This window comes from Heterodontus francisci, chromosome 10, assembly GCF_036365525.1.
Source record: "Heterodontus francisci isolate sHetFra1 chromosome 10, sHetFra1.hap1, whole genome shotgun sequence".
NCBI lineage: Eukaryota > Metazoa > Chordata > Chondrichthyes > Heterodontiformes > Heterodontidae > Heterodontus > Heterodontus francisci.
This window is the reverse complement of record NC_090380.1, coordinates 88,210,739-88,230,023: the sequence shown is the minus strand read 5'-3', so window position 1 is coordinate 88,230,023 and position 19,285 is coordinate 88,210,739. Positions and strand designations below refer to the sequence as shown.

Sequence of the window (19,285 nt, the reverse complement as noted above, 5' to 3'; positions counted from 1 at the left end):
CTGCTCATCCACCTTGCAGACCTCACTTTCATCCACACAGGTTGAGAGCACCTCAAACCTGTTTGACAATTGCTAAGTCTGAGGCTCATCCACTACTGTCTGCTCAGTTGTTTTACCTGTTTCACTCACGGTTACCTCCTCCTGTTCCTCACTGCTGCCCAAAATATTGGTCATTTCCACCAATTGGCAACGTCTGATTTCACATGATGAAGAAAAAATCTATGAGGTGTCAAAATTTTTTTGTTCTGAATTGTTCCCTCTCCCATTTGATACTACTACAGTAGTCACTGACATTCTCACTCATTACCTCATTGACCCTTAAAATGAGAGCACAACATTAGCACTGGATATGTTAGATTGCTTTGTGAATGTCAACTGCTCGCTGACAAGCTGCACACTGCTAACTTTTGCAGTACTGGAAATTTTGGTTGCGTACAACAACAACAACTACCTGCATTTAAATAGCACCTTTAATGTAGAAAACTATCCACGGTACTGTAAATGTAAACAGACAAAAATGAATGCTGCACCAAAGGAGGTAAAAAATAGCTTGGTTAAAGGTCGGTTTTAGGGAGGTTCTTAAAGGGGGAGAGGGAGGTGGAAAGGTAGAGAGGTTTAGGGAGGGGTTAAATGGCATTGGGCCTAGATGGCTGAAGACACAACTGGTCGTGGTGGAGAGAAAAGAATGGGGGATGTGAAAGAGGCCAGAGCCAGAGGAATGGAAGTTTGTAGGGCTGGAGGAGGTTACAGAGATAGAAGCGAGGCTATGTAGGGAATTAAATATGGAGATGAATTTTTTAAATTTGAGGTGCTGGGGACCTGGAAGCCAATGTCAGTCAGCAAGCACAAGGGTGATGGATGAGTGGGACAGTGGCAGCAGAGTATTGGCTGAGACAGAATTTATAGAAACTGAAGTATGGCTCCATCCAGGAAAACTTCGGCATTGTGAAGTCTAGAGGTGACAAAGGCACGGATGAGGGTTTCAGCAGTAGATCGGCTGTGGTGGTTTGGAGCTGGACTACGTTACAGAGGTGGAGGTGGGTGAATTTTGCGGTGGAGGTGACACGGGGGTTTAGTTTAGAGATACAGCACTGAAACAGGCCCTTCGGCCCACCAAGTCTGTGCCGACCATCAACCACCCATTTATACTAATCCTACACTAATTCCATATTCCTACCACATCCCCACATTTCCCTACCTATACTTGGGGCAATTGCTAATAGCCAATTTACCTATCAACCTGCAAGTCTTTGGCATGTGGGAGGAAACCGGAGCACCCGGAGGAAGCCCACGCAGACACAGGCAGTACCCAGAATTGAACCTGGGTCGCTGGAGCTGTGAGGCTGCAGTGCTAACCACTGCGCCGCCCCATTGGTAACAACTCCGGATTGTGAAATAGGACAGAACTCAACACTCAAATTTCAACAAAATCCGATAACTCCCACAACAGCAAAGGTTACCATGGTCTAAGTAAGAGAAATGAAGCATACGCCCCTTTGCACATCTTACAATTCTCACTCACTAAGCTGGGCAAACTGTAATTCAGTTAGTTTGACCCTCCCCCAAGAACAAAAAGAAATGTACTTTTTTAATGATAGAAATACTTTAGGATGAACAAAGCTACGTTTTGACCTCTGCTGTAAAACACCTGAGGCAGCTCAGAGAGTTACATTGACTCATTCTAAGTTTGGGAAAGGTTGGGAGCAGGACAAAATGCCAGCCTCCAGGTTGAATAGAGTGTGCGCAGGCGCAGTGCGCTTTGCCACGTCCTGGAGTGGAGGGGCGGGATTTCCGTTTGCGGGAATCGCTGGGGATTGATTGACTGGCTGACAGAGAGAAGGTCGGGCAGCAGCCGAGCTCGCTGGAAACCTTCTTCCACAGGTCTGTACAACACTTTCTTTCCAAAGCGCCCATACTGAAGCAACCGTGGGCTCGTCTGTAAAGAGCCGGAACCAAGGAGCGAGGCCCGGCCTACTCCGGCTCGGCGCCTTTCACCACTCACCCAGTTACCCTGCTTTTAACCCCCAGGCCTCGCACTCCTTAGTCCAGAGGCCCGTATGCGCGGGGTTCTATGCATCGTATCCGACTGAAGGCATTGACTTTATTTTTTAAAGGGGGTGGTGGTGAAGATGGTTCGCGTTATTTGACAGGAAATGTACCTGCGCCAGTGCTCAGGCCTTTCACCGGCTCTTGGGATGGTGGAGGGGTTTTGGTGGGAGGATTTGGGGGAAGGGAAGAGGTTTGAGGAGGGGAGGGGGGGGGGGTGGAGGGTTTTGGGGGGGGAAGGGGTTTGAGGAGGGGGGGTGGTGGGTGGAGGGTTTTGGGGGGGGGGAAGGGGTTTGAGGAGGGGGGGGTGGTGGGTGGAGGGTTTTGGGGGTGGGGAAGGGGTTTGAGGAGGAGGGGGGGTGGTGGGTGGAGGGTTTTGGGGGTGGGGAAGGGGTTTGAGGAGGGGGGTGGTGGGTGGAGGGTTTTGGGGGCGGGGAAGGGGTTTGAGGAGGGGGGTGGGGAAGGGATTTGAGGAGGGGGGTGGAGGGTTTTGGGGGCGGGGAAGGGATTTGAGGAGGGGGGTGGAGGGTTTTGGGGGTGGGTGTGGGTGGAGAGGGTTGGTGGGTAGTTGGGGGGGGGGGTGTTGGGGAAGGGGAGGGAGTGCTGGTGGAGGGGATCACACGGAAGGGTCTGGGACCCAGGACACTTGTCACTATGAATGGGCGGCTTTGTGTGGAGAATTGGTGTTAAATTGTAATGAAAAGCAGGATTGAGAAAAAACATTTTTTTTTCCTTCAAAGAAATGACGATTCTGTAGTAACAACTCCAGTTTTTCTGATTTTCTGTCAGCAAGCTCTTAAAACTAGTGACTCACTCTTATGCAAGAATTAGAAACATTGAGCTTAGTTTGCTATCAAATCAGGTTTCATTTTCTTGGTTATACTGTGTCTGAAGTGTTGGGTGCAGTTAAACATGAACTCATGACCGACTGACAGTTCTGAATATTTGGTGAGGTTCTGATAGCGGAGGGATCAAAGGACTATTTGAGGAGTCAGTTGCAGTTTGATTACGTTTCACTTAGCTGATATTCTTGCTGCATGCACCTTCCTAAAGAGCCATGGGGTTGATATGAGCCCTGTTCTTTGTGAAAACTCAGTGTTTATTAACTGCTCTTGAGCAGGATACCAAATATTCCAGATTCATCAATTCTAACTAATATATGTCTCTCTTCCTTTCCCCTAAAGTGTCTCTTTAGTCATTGTCAACCAGTGCCAACCTGCGCATGACTCAGAGTTTCAGGTGGGTGGAGAAGAGGTGTGATCTAGGAGCATGACCCCACAACACTTAGAATTTTAATACTGCTGCATTTTTCAGCATTTTGCGGCATATTTTTCATATGTAACATTTTTGATAGGATATAATATATACCCCTTTATGATCTTGGTTCTAGCACTGTACTTTTTAAGCCTAGAATTATCTGTTGGTGATATTTGAACATTCCCCAGCTATTTTAACAGTTGTTAATTGCTGATGTCTCCTTGTTTAAGAAGGGTAGCAGGGATAATCCAGGTAATTATAGACCGGTGAGCCTGACGTCAGTGGTAGGGAAGCTGCTGGAGAAGATACTGAGGGATAGGATCTATTCCCATTTGGAAGAAAATGGGCTTATCAGTGATAGGCAACATGGTTTTGTGCAGGGAAGGTCATGTCTTACCAACTTAATAGAATTCTTTGAGGAAGTGACGAAGTTGATTGATGAGGGAAGGGCTGTAGATGTCATATACATGGACTTCAGTAAGGCGTTTGATAAGGTTCCCCATGGTAGGCTGATGGAGAAAGTGAAGTCGCATGGGGTCCAGGATGTACTAGCTAGATGGATAAAGAACTGGCTGGGCAACAGGAGACAGAGAGTAACAGTGGAAGGGAGTTTCTCAAAATGGAGACGTGTGACCAGTGGTGTTCCACAGGGATCCGTGCTGGGACCACTGTTGTTTGTGATATACATAAATGATTTGGAGGAAAGTATTGGTGGTCTGATTAGCAAGTTTGCAGACGACACTAAGATTGGTGGAGTAGCAGATAGTGAAGGGGACTGTCAGAGAATACAGTAGAATATGGATAGATTGGAGAGTTGGGCAGAGAAATGGCAGATGGAGTTCAATCAGGGCAAATGCGAGGTGATGCATTTTGGAAGATCCAATTCAAGAGTGAACTATACAGTAAATGGAAAAGTCCTGGAGAATATTGATGTACAGAGAGATTGTTCCCTGAAGGTGGCAACGCAGGTCAATAGAGTGGTCAAGAAGGCATACGGCATGCTTTCCTTCATCGGACGGGGTATTGAGTACAAGGGTTGGCAGGTCATGTTACAGTTGTATAGGACTTTGGTTCGGCCACATTTGGAATACTGTGTGCAGTTCTGGTCGCCACATTACCAAAAGGATGTAGATGCTTTGGAGCGGGTGCAGAGGAGGTTCACCAGGATGTTGCCTGGTTGGAGGACGCTAGCTATGAAGAGAGGTTGAGTAGATTAGGATTATTTTCATTAGAAAGACGGAGGTTGAGGGGGGACCTGATTGAGGTGTACAAAATCATGAGAGGTATAGACAGGGTGGATAGCAAGAAGCTTTTTCCCAGAGTGGGGGATTCAATTACTAGGGGTCACGAGTTCAAAGTGAGAGGGGAAAAGTTTAGGGGGGATATGCGTGGAAAGTTCTTTACGCAGAGGGTGGTGGGTGCCTGGAACACGTTGCCAGCGGAGGTGGTAGACGCGGGCACGATAGCGTCTTTTAAGATGTATCTAGACAGGTACATGAATGGGCAGGAAGCAAAGAGATACAGACCCTTAGAAAATAGGCGACATGTTTAGATAGAGGATCTGGATCGGCGCAGGCTTGGAGGGCTGAAGGGCCTGTTCCTGTGCTGTAATTTTCTTTGTTGTTTGTTCTTTTTAACTCATTTATTTTAAACCGGTCAGCACTTTTGTTAAAATTGTCTACAAAGGAATGTAACATGAATGTATTAAGCTTTTCTCCACAGGTATAGCCAAAAGTATTTTTCGACCTTATACAATGACTCATTTTGAAACCGATAGTACTGTATTGAAAAGGTAGCTGTTCTGGTAACTACCACAGAGCCTAATACTCTTCATCAGACAATGGCTGACTATGTTGTTTTGACTTTGTGTTATTTGCTGAATTATGGATTTGGCACCAGGATCTGATATTTTACTATGGATGTACATCATGTATAATCATAATGGAGATCGGATATAGATGAGTGAATGTAGTATATATGTGACAGATGTGTTGTTAAGAACTGAGCATGCCACATTTAGTCTGTACCTTTGCCTCCAAGACTATTGAGTATAATCAGAAAGTATAAAAAAAGGATATGGTCTTCCATCCAAAAATATTCTACCACAGTGGTATCCAAACTTTTGAAACACACTATAGAGTCTCGGGGTCCAAATATATTGTTTGAATCCATGTTCTCATTACTTTTGTTTGTGCTTCAAGTTGTTGATAAATTGTGATATTTTGATTGTGGATTTTAGTCCCCAGTGAGGCAAGATGAGTCTTTTCAATACAGCCAGGCATGCAAAATTCAAACAAACAAATCAGCAAATAATCACAAATAGAAGTGAGTTGCCTGTGTTTTACAGGGTTGGCTTTTTGCTATTCAGGAGCCATAGTTGGACACTAGCCTTACTTCACTGTTCTTCATCCCTGGACTGCTTGCTTCCACTCCAGCCAAACTTCAAATTAACACTGTCACTATGATACCAGCCACTGAGGTGTAGCTACTGTGAGTCTCTGCAGACTGAAAATTGAAGTTAAAATTGAGATTAGAGGGTAATCTGAATCCCCCCTTTTTTCTTCCGTGGTGTTGAATATCTCAGGGCAGCTCTTGCAAGTGGGAAAGTACAGACTTCAAAAGTTATCGTGGTTGACATCTGTGTTGTTCTGCACTAGGCTAAATACCTTGGATTGCAGTGGTTGGAGTATGTACCTGCCAATCTCCCTCTTGTTACAAGGTGTCACAAGGTTGTCAATATTTTCAGTAGATGTTATTAATCTTTTTGGAAAGGTAATTCCTTTGAGAAAGATCAAACCTCTATTTTATATTGTGCTTTTCATGTCCTTCAGAATATGCAAGACATTTCACAACTGAAGGATCACTTCTGTGTTTCAGCTGTGGCTCAGTTGGTAGTGCTCTTGCCTCTGAGTCAGAAAGTTGTGAATTCAGGTCCCACTCCAGGACTTGAGCATAAAAATAAAGGCTGAAACTGTTGGAAGTGCAATCTTTTGGATGAGATGTTAAACTGAGGCCCTGTCTATCCTCTCAAGGTGAATGTAAAAGATTTCATGGCACTATTTTGAAGAGATGGGAAGTTATCCCCAGTGTCTTGGCTAATATTTATCCCTCAACCAACACCACAAAAATAGATTATCTGGTCATTATCACATTGCTGTTTGTGGAAGCTTGCTGCGTGCAAATTGGCTGTTGTGTTTCTTACATTACAGCAGTAATTACACTTCTAAAGTATTTCATTGTGTAAAACGCTTTGGAATGTCCTGTGGTCATGAAAGGTGCTATATAAATACAAACCTTTCTTTTCCTGTTACAGTAGGCAATAGAATGTGTTTAACCTTTTTTAAAGATTTTTTATGTATTATAGTGGGCCTTCCATAAATCTTGATGGGTGACTATTCCCAAGTGCAACCACAAGAGTTTTGATAGTTTATGAATCATTGTAAGCTGATGAACCTTATTTAAGGACAAAGCATGAGATTAGGATGTAATTGTTTTTAATTTGACCGAGGAGAAAAGATAGTGTCAGAATTTGACTGTTGTGGGAAACGTCATTTAAGTGAATTGCCACATCTTGATTATTTGCCTTTTGGTTTTGTTAATATTTAATTGTCTTTATTGATATTTAAAGGCAGATAATGAAAAATAATGGAAAAATATATATTAAGTTTGATAAAGGAAGATGCTAGAAACTAGATTAAGCCACTCTGATATAACATTTTTTGCTTATTTGCTCATTGAACTGTTTTCTACCTTTTGGAGTTAAGGTATAGTTCAGATTTGAGTGTGCGATCATGAAAGTAAAAATATTCAGATTAACTAACAATGTGACTGGATTTTGTCAGCATAAGATATATGTTGTAAATCTTCAATATGTTGTCATTTGGGTGAAGATCTTCCTTGCGTATAGGTTAATGTTTCTCAGTTATTTTGCTCATGGTGATTTATTTTCCTTTTCCAAAGTTCCTCATGCCTCACACCACACTTTCACAGGAATGTTGTGTTTATTGTACATCTACACATGACCTCACAGAATCATAGAATGATACAGCACAGAAGGAGGCTGTCTGGCCCATCAGGCCTGTACCGGCTATTTGAAAGCAGTATCCAATTAGTCCCAGTCCCCTGACTTCCCCCAAAGCCCTGTGAATTTTTCTGTTCAAGTAGTTGCCTTTTGAAACTTCTTATTGAGTCTGCTGCCTAAATGTTAAGGAAGTGGGCCAAGGGAGCAACATGTATTCACTTTGTCTACAATGGTACAATATAGTGGAAATAGAGACTTAGTGTAACAATCTTGGAAAATGCCCCAAGACCTTTCATAGATGCAGAAATGAATGAACGGCCACTAGGCCTTTTTGAGAAATTGGAAGTTGACTAAAGGATTAGTCAAGGATTTAAGGAAGCTTATAACGGCATAGAGGGGGATGGCGGGAGCGATGACAAATGGATAAGAGCAGAGTATAATCAATAAATTAAGGCATTGCAATCCAGACAGTCCTTGAAAGGGAAAGGCCCATAATGCAGGACACCATCAAGGCTGAAAATAAAAGATAAATCAGGAGTAGTGATTAAATGTGCGTGATTTTTGGATATTAAAGGATTGCAGAAGGAATGGAAAGGTTAGTAAGATAAAGTCATTAAGTTTTGGGGTTCTGGGAAAGAAAGATTCGAGTAGGAAACGGTGTAGTTGGTTTGAACATGAAAGTGAATAAAGAAGTGAGTAGAATGGTACATTTACAGTGTAAAGAAGGGAGGAGAGTCCAGGAGATCACTGGCATTGCATTATGGATACAAATAATCAGTTTGTAGTAATTAATTCACTTAAATGTTTCTTAGCTCACTCAAATTTTGACTCCATTTTTCCTCCTCGCCGAACTTTAAAATTGTAGCAGAAAGCAAAGTTGCAGCCTAAGGGAGAGAGAAGGATCATCTAATGAGAAATTTTAACATTTCATTTCTTTAGAACATTGTTGTCCAGGAGGATTACAATGCTCGCCGTATTTGTGGCGATCAGGTCATCATATTCGCCACATGATACAAAATATATACAATACTAATAGAACATGTGTAATCTTTTGAAAATAGTTTTGAGATTTTAAACTGTCAGCAATCGACACTTATTGCCAGAGCCAGGAGAACAGCTTCAAAAGGGTTTTGCAATCCAGCAGTTCTGCAAAGCAAGCCTGCTGTAAATGCTCTCAAGGGTGGTGACAATCAGTTAACTGAGCGTTGTCCAGTTTTTAAAATAAAACAAATTTCTTCAAGAGTAAACTCTGTATTTTATCATTATTGGTATATTAGGAGACTCTGGGAAGGAAAAGAATTGGCAGGTTTCTCCGTATTGAGTTTTTTTGAGGAAGTGACAAAGTTGATTGATGAAGGAAGGGCAGTGGATGTTATCTATATGGACTTCAGTAAAGCCTTTGACAAGGTCCCTCATGGCAGACTGATACGAAAGGTGAAGTCACATGGGATCAGAGGGGAGCTGGCAAGATGGATACAGAACTGGCTCGGTCATAGAAGACAGAGGGTAGCAGTGGAAGGGTGCTTTTCTGAATGGAGGGATGTGACTAGTGGTGTTCCGCAGGGAACAGTGCTGGGACCTTTGCTGTTTGTAGTATATATAAATGATTTGGAGGAAAATGTAACTGGTCTGATTAGTAAGTTTGCGGACGACACAAAGGTTGGTGGAGTTGCGGACAGTGATGAGGATTGTCAGAGGATATTGCAGGATATAGATCGGTTGGAGACTTGGGTGGAGAAATGGCAGATGGAGTTTAATCCGGACAAATGTGAGGTAATGCATTTTGGAAGGTCTAATGCAGGTGGGAAGTATACAGTACATGGCAGAACCCTTAGGAGTATTGACAGGCAGAGAGTTCTGGGCGAACAGGTCCACAGGTCACTGAAAGTGGCAACGCAGGTGGATAAGGTAGTCAAGAAGGCATACGGCATGCTTGCCTTCATCGGTCGGGGCATAGAGTATAAAAATAGGCAAGTCATGCTGCAGCTGTACAGAACTTTCGTTAGGCCACACTTAGAATATTGCATGCAATTCTGGTCGCCACACTACCAGAAGGGCGTGGAGGCTTTGGAGAGGGTACAGAAGAGGTTTACCAGGATGTTGCCTGGTCTGGAGGGCATTAGCTATGAGGAGAGGTTGGATAAACTCGGATTGTTTTCACTGGAACGACGGAGGTGGAGGGGCGACATGATAGAGGTTTACAAAGTTATGAGCGGCATGGACAGAGTGGATAGTCAGAAGCTTTTTCCCAGGGTGGAAGAGTCAGTTACTAGGGGACATAGGTTTAAGGTGAGAGGGGCAAAGTTTAGAGGGGATGTGCGAGGCAAGTTTTTTTACACAGAGGGTGGTGAGTGCCTGGAACCTGTTGCCGGGGGAGGTGGTGGAAGCAGATACCATAGCGACGTTTAAGAGGCATCTTGACAAATACATGAATAGGATGGGAATAGAGGGATACGGACCCCGGAAGTGCAGAAGGTTTTAGTTTAGGCAGGCATCAAGATTGGCGCAGGCTTGGAGGGCTGAATGGCCTGTTCCTGTGCTGTATTGTTCTTTGTTTGTTCTTTGTATCGGCCTCTGCGCTCTGAATTTTGCCTTGCTTGTGCTCTGTTGCCTGCTAGTTCCGACCACAGTGTATGGACATTTAATAGACCTTTGACTCATGGCCGATCTCCTGTAAACTCTCCTTTTATGCCAATAGTTCCCTTTTCCTTTCAGTTGCTCATTTCAGTGGATCTATTAAGATGAAGGATGAACATATTTAGATGTTGCTGCACCTCCCCAGCTTGCCAAAATTGCACACTTCAACCCGATGGCAGATATGCAACGCTGTCCATTGCTCACGCATCTCAGCTGTTTTGCGAAAACTGCCAACTACCAGCTAAAATCAAATTCTTCAGTTAGCACTAGATCTCAAGAAAATTTCGAGAAGTTGGACCGCTGTCCTTCCAAAGCCCAGCCCTGCTTTCACAGTGCTTGTTTATCGAGTGGTCCCGCAGACCTAAATGTACCGTCATTTAGAGGCATCCAGAGGGAACAGGACCAGAGAAGGTAACCAACGACAGACAGTCTTTCTTATTTCATTGTGCAAGTGGCCCTTCAGCTTCCAGGTCACTAGAAACTCAACAACTGAACTATATTCTGATAAACATAGTTGTGGTCTGACTGATATGTGATTCCTGTCTAACAGCAACATGGTTGATTCTTCCTTGCTCAATTAGGGATGGGTGAGAAATAGTGATATAGTGAGTGACACCCATGCTCATACCCATTGCTGCAACTGTAAGGTGTCAGCCATGGCTCAGTTGGTAGCAAAGAAGATCTGGTGCCCTGGCCAATCTTTATTCCTCAATCAACATAATGAAAACAGAATATCTGTCGTTATCATATTGCTGTTTGTGGGAGTTTACTTTGTGCAAACTGGTTGCTGTGTTTCCCACATTTTTTTTTCTTCATGGAATGTGGGCGTCACTGGCTCGGCCAGCATATACTGCGCATCCCTAATTATCCTTGAACTGAGGTAAGGATGGCAGATTTCCTTCTCTAAAGGACAATAGTGAACCAGATGGGTTTTTACAACAATCGACAATAGTTTCATGGTTACCAATTGAATTTGAATTTCACCATCTGCCAATGGGGATTTGAACCCATGTCCCCAAAGCACTAACCTGGGTCTCTGCATTGCTAGTGCAGTGACATTACCAGTACGTCACCGCCTCCCCCTTACAACAATGACGACACTTCAAAAGTACTTCATTGGCTGTAAGGCGCTTTGAGACATCCGATGATCATGATAGACACAATATAAAAGCAAGTTTTTTCTTTTTAACACAACTCAGTATTGTGTGGGTTTAAAAGTGAAGAGCGTGAATTCGCCACATGTGATGAGTGTATTGGACAGCAGTTCTCTAGAAAGCCGAGTACAGATTTGGAACTCCAATTTTGAGGAGCGGTGGGGCTAGCACACATTTGATGCTTGAACTAAGATAATTCACGCAGCAGAATTTTGGTTTGTGAAAGCTGCCTGAATTTTTTTGGCCTAGGCTTTCCCTATCCGTTGCTGAAGTACTGGCTCTGGTTGAAATATGGTTTCTTAGGTGCTGGTCGTCTTTGGATACCTTGCCCAAGTGGCTATTCTTCATTCAGGAGCCAAGAAGTTAACTATTTGACAGGTTCTTTGACTGATGAGGATACTACGACTGTGCCTGACCCTTTTTTTTTTTTACCATGCATCCACCACGGCGATCTTTAAGCCTGGAATCACGAGATGCTGATGGGGGAGTGGAAATCTGCCCGAGTTCATAGTGTCACAACTACTGTTTGACCGAGGATATATTGGTGTCCTGCTTTTGTTTTCGGTAAAGGTCCTACACCGTCTACCAACACCTGACTAAATAGTTCCCCAAAAACTGGTATGGGAATTAGAGGTGCCCAGTTTTATGGCAGTTTGCGATTTTCCCACAATCTGGCATGTGTGGCTCGTTTTACAAAACTTCATCGCGACCTTAGAAAGAACTGGTCAGTAAAAATGTCAATTTATAGATGGTTGGGTCTTCTGGATCCCCACATGTTCTGCTGTAGGAATTTTATACGCTATCCTTAATACTTAGGTGGTACCATTATCTGATGAACTGCTGTCCATTCTTCATCCACAGGTCTGTGAGGAGCTCTCCACCTCCTCATCAGAATCCCACTTTGAATATAATAGCCTTCTGGAACTCCTTTTGCCTCAGCTTCTGTTGGAGCTGAACGTGCCACTTTATTTAACACTGGATCAGCTTGATGAGCCTTAATCAGAGAAGACTTATTAAACATTTCTTTTGGGTTATCCTAAAGAATAAAGCCCTAAAGAAAGTTTCAGATATTTGGATATCTGTGGTGCCAATTCTACCTCTGACAATGGAACTTGTTTAAACATAGAAAATAGGAGCAGGGGTAGTCCTTATGGCCCTTTGAGCCTGCTCCGCCATTCATTATGATCATGGCTGATCATCCAACTCAGTAACCTGTTCCGCTTTCGCCCTATATCCTTTGATCCCTTTAAACCCAAGAGCTATATCTAGCTCCTTCTTGAAAATATACAATGTTTTGGCTTCAACTGCTTTCTGTGGTAGCGAATTCCACAGGTTCACCACTCTCTGGGTGAAGAAATTTCTCCTCATCTCAGTCCTGAAAGGTTTACCCCGTATCCTTAGGCTATGACCCCTGGTTCTGGACTCCCCCATGATCGGGAACATCCTTCCTGCATCTACCCTGTCAAATTCTGTTAGAATTTTATAGCTTTCTATGAGATTCCCCCCTCACCTGAACTCTAGCGAATATAATCCTAACCGACTCAATCTCTCCTCATACGTCAGTCCCGCCATCCCAGGAATCAGTCTGGTAAACCTTCGCTGCACTCCCTCGATAGCAAGAACATCCTTCCTCAGATAGGGAGAACAAAACTGCACACAATATTCCAGGTGTGGCCTCACCAAGGCCCTGTATAATTGCAGCACGACATCCCTGCTCCTGTACTCTAATCCTCTTGCTATGAAGGCCAACATACCATCTGCCTTTTTTACCGCCTGTTGCACCTGCATGCTTACCTTCAGCAACTGGTGTACGAGAACACCCAGGTCTTGTTGCATATTCCCCTCTCTCAGTTTATAGCCATTCAGATAATCTGCCTTCCTGCTTTTGCTACCAAAGTGTATAACCTCACATTTATCCACATTATACTGCATCTGCCATGCATTAGCCCACTCAATCAACTTGTCCAAATCACCCTGAAGCCTCTCTGCATCCTCTTTACAACTCATCCTTCCACCCAGTTTTGTGTCATCTGCAAATTTGGAGATATTACGTTTAGTTCCCTCATCTAAATCATTAATATATATTATGAATAGCTGTGGTACCCCACTAGTCACTGCCTGCTATTTGAAAAAAGACCCATTTATCCCTCCTCTTTGTTTCCCGTCTGCCAACCAGTTTTCTATCCATCGCAGTGCCCTACTCCCAATCCCATGCGCTTTAATTTTGCATGCTAATCTCTTATGTGGGACTTTGTCGAAAGCCTTCTGAAAGTCCAAACAAACCACATTCACTGGCTGCCCCATATCAACTCTACTGGTTACATTCTCAAAGAATTTTAGCAGATATGTCAAGCATGATTTCCCTTTCATAAATCCATGCTGATTCTGTCCAATTCTACCGCTGTTCTCCAAGCGCTGTGCTATAAAATCTGTGATAATGGACTCTAGAATTTTCCCCACTACCGACGTCAGGCTGACTGGTCTATAATTCCCTGCTTTCTCTCTACTTCCCTTTTGAAATAGTGCGGTTACATAAGCTACCCTCCAATCTGCAGGAACTGTTCCAGAGTCTATAGAATCTTGGAAGATGACCACCAATGCATACACTATTTCTAGGGCCACGTCCTTAAGTACTCTGGGATGCAGACCATCAGGCCCTGGAAATTTATTGGACTTCAATCCCATCAATTTCCCCAACACCATTTCTCTACTCATGCTGATTTCCTTCTCTCTCACTAAACCCTGTGTTCCCCAACATTTCTGGTATGATATTTGTGTCCTCCTTTGTGAAGACAGAACCAAAGTATGCATTCAGATGGTCAGCCATTTCTTTGTTCCCCATGATAACTTTCCCTGTTTCTGACTGTAAGGGACCTACATTTATCTTCATCAATCTTTTTCTCTTCACATACCGATAGAAACTTTTACAGTCAGTTTTTATGTTCCCTGCAAGCTTGCTCTCGTACTCTATTTTCCCCTTCTTAATTAATCCCTTGGTCCTCCTTTGCTGAATTCTAACTTGCTCCCAATCCTCAGGTCTGTTGTTTTTTCTGGCGAATTTATATGCCTCTTCCTTGGATCCAGTGCTATCTCTAATTTCCCTTGTAAGCCATGGTTTGGCTACCTTTCCCGGGAATAAACAATTGTTGCAGTTCATCCATGTGCTCTTTGAATGTTTGCCATTGCCTTTCCACCGTCATCCCTTTAAGTAACGTTTCCCAATCCATCATAGCCAACCCGCGCCTCATACCTTTGTAGTGTACTTTACTAAGATACAGGATCCTAGTCTCAGTTTAGCCATTGCTCAGGTTACTACACAGGAAGGAAAAATTCCTGGCACCTTTTCCTGTAACTGTTCTGTCTCTTTAACTTAATTTGGTTTTTCTGTGACTATTGGAGAAGCTACTACTTTCGCTCTGGCCAAATCATTCCCCAGTAGGTCAACTCCATCTACTGGCAAACTATGGACGACTCCTACAGTTACCGTTCCAGACATTAGGTCACACTCTCGGTGCACCCAATACAAAGGTACAGGTATGTACTCCCCGCCAATAGCATTCACTAAAACATTAACATTTAGTGTGCTCTCTGGTGGGAATGTTATGTCTTTCCTCAGCAGAAGAGTTTGGGTGGCTCCTGTATTCCTAAGTATAGCTAACTATAGGTTTCCCTGCCTCACTTGAGAGATAAGGAGTTACTTTTCCTTTCGACAAGAATTCCCTGTAACTCTCAGGTGTCTTCTTCACAATCTTGCAGTCACATTATTTTTTGTATTTGGCCTTACAGCTGCAGTCAGTTCTACAGCCTGATCTGCTGTACTCTCGGTCAGGGCTCCTTTCTCTGCATTGGCTTTGTGTACCCCAATAAGTCCGATGGGTTTACCCCGCAACTTCCAGCATTCTGCATGAAGATGTCCCACCTTGTGACAAGGGTAACATTTAGGCTTGCGGACCTCACTTGCACCCTCAGCAGCACCTTTTCTGGCCTGAGGAGGAGATTCCGGGGTGTTCCCAGCTGTCCCTTCTTGTCGCTGGCTACTTTCCTTCCTATCATCCTCCGACCTTCAGTCCTTCTCGGGTTTGTGGGGGTGGTGAACAAAGGGTTTGAGCTTGTACACAAGCTCACAATCATCAGCAATTTCCGCTGCCTGTCTGACATTGAAACCTTCTGGTTCTCTACATGGGTTCTTACTAATGAAGGGAGTGAATTTTTAAATTCTTCCAGGAGAATTATTTCCTTCAGGTTCTCATACGTGGCATCCATCATTACTGCCCGTATCCAACAATCAAAATTAATTTGCTTTACCCTCTTAAATTCTATATAAGTTTGCCCAGACAACCTCCAGAATTTCCGAAATTTCTGTCGTTAAGCTTCAGGGACTAACTTGTACACAACGAGAATAGCCTTTTTTGCCATCTCATAATCTGCAGAAGCCTCCTCAGAAAGCATGGCATAAACATCATGAGCTCTGCCCATCAACTTGCTTTGCATAAGCAGTGTCTAGCTTTCCTTTGGCCGCTTCATCTGTTTGGCTATCTTTTCAAAAGAAATTAAAAATGCCTCTACCTCCCTTTCCTCAAACTTAGGGAGGGCTTATACAAATTTAAATAGCTCTCTGCTGGGTTCTGGGCTGGAGGCAGATCTTTCTTTACCAGAACCTTCACTGGAGTCAAGACCACCCTGTTGTCTTAATTCCAGCCTTCAACTTTTGAGTTCCCTTTCTTCTCTTTTTGCAATTCTAGTTCAAGTTTTTTTTGTCAATTCGTTCTCAAGCTCAAGTTTTTTCAATTCTTTATCCTGCTCAAGTTTTCTTATTTCTATTGTTCTTTATCAGGCTTAAGTTTTTCCATTTCCTGTTCCTGCTTCATCTTGTAACCGAATTTTAGCTAATTCAACTGCATTACCCTCTGGTTTACTGCCGCCGCCTTCCAATTCCAAATGTTGTGCTATTACTTCAATTATGTATGCTTTCTTACATCCTGGTTTTAACTCAATTCCAATTTTGCTGCCAATGCTATTAGCTTAACCTTGGTTAAGTACCTCAAATCATGCAGGAATACGTACTCCTTCCCCAGAAAAGTTGCATCAACAGTTAAAGACATTCTGATGCTGTACACTTTATTACACAAGAAACCTGGTTCTTTTTCTTTTTCCAGTTATTATTACCCCACTTGCTTAGAATTGAACGTTGTCAGCGTTGGGTTTATCCCAGACAAGCCCCCAATTATACGTTACGACCGAGGTGGTAGGAGTGCACTGTTTATTCTAGTCCCACTTCTCCACAGATCACAATACATATTGAAATTTTCCCACTTACCAATATGGTCAACCATATACTCTATTTTTCACAGAATAGAACACGCCACCCACGTTTCTTTAACAAACAACAAAATTATCAGTTTATTATAAAACAAGTCTGAACCAGTAATGAAGTAAAACATACACACAAATTGAAATATTAAAGCCCCTTATTTTTATCCTAGCCCTCACGCACATAATTACATACGAAAACTGGTTAACTGGGGGGAGAAAAGGGATTTTTGATTACAGCTGTTACAAAGAAATAGGAATGAAAAAAAAACCGCTTAGGCTTAAAATAAGAACAAAGAACAGTACAGCACAGGAACAGGCCATTCGGCCCTCCAAGCCTGCGCCGATCTTGATGCCTGTCTAAACTAAAACCTTCTGCACTTCCGGGGACCGTATCCCTCTATTCCCATCCTATTCATGTATTTGTCAAGATGCCTCTTGTACGTCGCTTTCGTACCTGCTTCCACCACCTCCCCTGGCAGCAAGTTCCAGGCACTCACCACCCTCTGTGTAAAGAACTTGCCCCTCGCACTTTAAACCTATGTGCCCTAGTAACTAACTCTTCTATCCTGGGAAAAAGCTTCTGACTATCCACTCTGTCCATGCCACTCATAACTTTGTAAACCTCTTATCATGTCGCCCCTCCACTTCTGTCGTTCCAGTGAAAACAATCCGACAGGGAGTATGATGGTAAATAAAAAGGTAAGCAGCAGGTTAACGTGTGCAGGAGGGTTTAAGTTCAAGGCAGACTATGAAAGAAGCAGAAAGGAAGGATAACTCAGGAGTTATTATTAGAGATGTTGGAAATCATGAGGGTAAGAAAGCTAGCATAAAGGCACTTTACCTGAATGCTCGTAGAATTCGTAACAAGGTTGATGAGTTAACGGCACAAATCATCGCGAATGAATATGATTTGGTAGCCATTACGGAGACATGGTTACAGGTTGGTCACGACTGGGAGTTAAATATCCAGGGGTACCAGACTATTCGGAAGGACAGACAGGAAGGTAAGGGAGGTGGTGTAGCTCTGATATTCAAGGACGACATCAGGGTGGTGCTGAGTGATGATGTAGGTTCTATGGAGAATGATGTTGAATCCATTTGGGTGGAAATTAGAAACTCTAAGAAGAAAAAGTCATTGATAGGCGTAGTCTATCGGCCACCAAATAATAACATCACATTGGGGCGGGCAATAAACAAAGAAATAACTAATGCCTGTAAAAATGGTACGGCAATTATCATGGGGGATTTTAATCTACATGTAGATTGGTCGAACCAGCTCAGTCAGGGTAGCCTTGAGGAGGAGTTCGTTGAGTGTATCCGTGATAGTTTTCTTGAACAGTATGTAATGGAATCGACGAGGGAGCAAGCTATCCTAGATTTAGTCCTGTGTAATGAGACAGGAATAATTAATGACGTCATAGTTAGGGATCCTCTTGGAAGGAGTGATCACAGTATGGTTGAATTTAGAATACAGATGGAGAGTGTGAAGATAAAATACAATACCAGGGTCCTGCGCTTGAACAAGGGGGACTACAATAGAATGAGGGAGGACTTGGCTAAAGTAGACTGGAAACAAAGATTTTATGGTGGGACAGTTGACGAGCAGTGGAGGACTTTCAAAGCAATTTTTCAAAGTGCTCAGCAAAAGTATATTCCAGTGAAAAGGAAGGACTGGAAGAAAAGGGGTAATCTGCCATGGGTGTCTAAGGAAATAAGGGAGGCTATCAAATTGAAAGAGAAGGCATACAAAGTGGCCAAAAACAGCATGAAACTAGAAGATTGGGAAAACTTTAAAGGTCAACAGAAAGCCACAAAAAGAGCTATAAAGAAAAGTAAGATAGAACATGAGAAAAAACTAGCACAGAATATAAAGACAGATAGCAAAAGTTTCTATAAATATATAAAACGAAAAAGAGTGGCTAAAGTAAACGTTGGTCCTTTAGAGGATGAGAAGGGGAATTTAGTTATGGGATATGATGAAATGGCCGAGGCATTGAACAGGTATTTTGTATTGGTCTTCACAGTGGAGGACACTAATAACATGCCAGTAATTGACAAAGAGACGAACGTAGGTGAGGACCTGGAAACAATCATTATTACGGAAGAGGTAGTGTTGGGCAAGCTAATGGAGCTAAGGATTGATAAGTCTCCTGGCCCTGATGGAATGCATCCCAGGGTACTAAAAGAGATGGCGGGAGAAATAGCAGGTGCACTGGGGGTAATTTTCCAAAATTCGCTGGACTCTGGGGTAGTCCCAGCAGATTGGAAAACAGCAGATGTGACGCCACTGTTTAAAAAGGGAGGTAGACAAAAGATGGGGAATTATAGACCGGTTAGCTTAACCTCTGTAGTGGGGAAGATGCTTGAGTCTATTATCAAGGAAGAAATAGCAGGGCATCTCGATAGAAATTGTCCCATTGGGCAGACGCAGCATGGGTTCATGAAGGGCAGGTCATGCTTGACAAATCTATGATGACATTACGAGCAAGGTGGACAGTGGGGACCCAGTGGATGTGGTGTACCTAGATTTCCAGAAGGCCTTCGACAAGGTGCCGCACAAGAGGCTGCTGCATAAGATAAGGATGCATGGCGTTAGGGGTAAAGTATTAGCATGGATAGAGGATTGGTTGACTAACAGGAAGCAGAGAGTGGGAATAAATGATGCTATTCTGGCTGGCAATCAGTCACTAGTGGTGTGTCTCAGGGATCGGTGTTGGGACCGCAATTATTTGCAATTTATATAGATGATTTGGAGTTGGGGACCACGTGTAGGGTGTCAAAGTTTGCAGATGACACTAAGATGAGTGGCAGAGCAAAGTGTGCAGATGACTGTGAAACTTTGCAGAGGAACATAGAT

The 19,285-nt window shown here is 43.3% G+C and overlaps 1 protein-coding gene across 3 annotated transcripts in view; it reads left to right on the top strand.

Moving 5' to 3' along the window:
- Positions 1 to 1,774: 1,774 nt before the first annotated feature.
- Positions 1,775 to 19,285, top strand: part of tfg (trafficking from ER to golgi regulator) — a 220,933-nt gene continuing 203,422 nt past the window's right edge. For all 3 annotated transcript variants that reach the window (XM_068040975.1, XM_068040976.1, XM_068040974.1), the window contains exon 1: positions 1,775 to 1,881. The gene's annotated coding sequence lies outside the window, so the exon portion shown is untranslated. The remainder of the gene's footprint in view (positions 1,882 to 19,285) is intronic.